The sequence below is a fragment of the Olea europaea genome, unplaced genomic scaffold (genome assembly GCF_002742605.1).
Source record: "Olea europaea var. sylvestris unplaced genomic scaffold, O_europaea_v1 scaffold2540, whole genome shotgun sequence".
Taxonomy (NCBI): Eukaryota; Viridiplantae; Streptophyta; class Magnoliopsida; order Lamiales; family Oleaceae; genus Olea; species Olea europaea.
This window is the reverse complement of record NW_019243667.1, coordinates 12,543-15,000: the sequence shown is the minus strand read 5'-3', so window position 1 is coordinate 15,000 and position 2,458 is coordinate 12,543.

Sequence of the window (2,458 nt, the reverse complement as noted above, 5' to 3'; positions counted from 1 at the left end):
AAATATATATTCTTTAACAGTAATTTGACATCATTTCAATCATATATTTTTCAATAAAATAATATTACACGTAAATCTAAAAAATTTTCTTAATTACATATTTCTCATTAATTTGACATGAATAATGCATTTTTTTTCTAAAATGTGGATCAAACATGGGCTTACTAATAAGAACAAAAGTAAACAAGTCCAAATTTGTGTGCTTTTGATTCAATTGAACTCGGACCACAAACAAATGGTCAAAGTCCAAATATTTGATTAGTTAAAAGGAAATTTAGTAAAATAAAAATTTATATTTGACCTTTTTGATGGAAATATGGTGCAAAAGTGACCAACTTAATATAATATAAGCTTGATATTTAAAAAAAAATGATTTTATTATTGTGACATTTTCTCTTCATTGGCAACGCGTAAAAAAAAAGGCACGTATTGGAAATTCTGAAAGTGAGGGCTTTTTCGATTTTTCTTCAGTCTACTGCACATGTTGTTAGTTTGCTCAACTAACATTCTTTAGTCTATTGACTCGAGTAATAGACATGAATTTTCAAATGATATGTTTTCCTTGACTCCATTATTCGATTTGATCAACAATATTGTCAAGAATTTTCAAATGAATAGTTTTACAGCCTGTTTGGGAGTTATTTTTTGGCCCAAAAAATTGATTTTTTGACTGTTATATCATTATTCCAGTCGTCATATTTGACTTCTTCTCTCACAGGTGGACCTCACTTTTATCCCAACAGTCAAAAAATCAATTCTCAAAATCACTCTCAAACAGGCTCTTACTCAAATTTCAATATCCTTACTCCATCCAATAATATTACCAAGAATTTATGAAAGAACAATATTACACAATTGTAATTAATTGACACTTTTCGTAATTTTTCGTATCCGCTATTTCGCTTGACTCCTTATACATCTATAACCCTTGTTTGCATGCATATGAGCGATAAAATTGGAGGTTGCAGAAAAGTTCAAAACTTGACACATTAATTGCTATTTTTTTTTATTTTTTTTTTGGCCTTTCCCAACAAAACCCCTGTTTCAGGTATATTAAAATCATATATAAATTTTGATAAAAATTGATAAAATGTACGATTAAAAATTTATGAATCTCATAAAATATATTATTAAAATAATAATTGGCTTTGAATTGAAATTTTAATTTACATCAAGCATGGACAAAATTAAGAAAAGTTACAAAAATGATGTTAATAAAAAAAAAATTTAAGTAATACTATTTGCAGTCGCTCACTACCTAATTATCTTATGTAGTATACATGTGGCGATTAGTGATTTGATACATTAATGTAGTAATTTCTATTACATTATACAACAAATCACTAAATGTCACATATATGTCATGAAAAACGACTGTAGTAATGAGCAGATGTAAATAGTATTATTTTTAAAAAAAAATTAAGAACTAAAATTAAATGCCGCCTATTATAATGCCTCGGTTCTGCCTAATAAAACCTCTTCATCCTATTCAGCACATTAACTAGTTGAGATCTGTTGTCTCGCTCAATTTTGTTGTCCATCAATTAATTATTGACATATAATTTTGCATTACAATGTCACTTATTTTAAGCATAAGGAGTAGTTAGAGAAAAATTAGATATGTTAATTTAAAAATGTTGTGTTAATAATTATTTGAGTGGATAGCAAATTCAAAATTGAAAAGCGGATTTCAACTTAGCGTTAACTAGGTCCGGTCAATACATAGACTACTCACCACTCGCTATCATGCGCCACGTGCTTACCAAGCTCTTAATTTTGACCCGATGGCCCGATTTACCCATCGAATCGGAGGGAGAATTGCTCATTTTAGTATTATAATATTTGGTACATTTTCATTTATGTTAAAAAGTTAAGAAATTGATTATACTCTTAAAAAGAAAAGTGATGTATAATTTGAAATAAACGAAAAAAATAATAAATTTATCTTCATGGGACGGGGAATATTATTCTTTCCAACTTGATCAAAGTTAGTTAGAAGGTTACACAACAAATGAGTTTCACCATATACACCACATGGCATGGCATTTTCTCACAACATTGTGTTGTAAAAGTATTTTAACATTTTAAATATATGTCACTATAAGTTTATAATCTCCATTTTATCATTTTCATTGGCACATACATGAAATATCAATCATTGTAGACAAAATGTTACAGAGAGCTGAAACTTAAAACTAGATTGAAAATAGAAATTTAATTAAGATAAATTAAAGTGTAGTGATGCAATTAAAGTTTTACAAAAGTTGAGTGTGACAGAAGAATTTCTCCCTTCAGAGTATGAATTTTGCATTGGGTTCGGCTACACGTACACGGGGTGTACACTCTGATGTACACGTCCCTCACTCGGTCCACATGCCCGGATACAAATGTTTTTGACCTTTTGCATTTGCATTTCAGTACACATATTACATATATTGCGTACATATATAATTTGAAT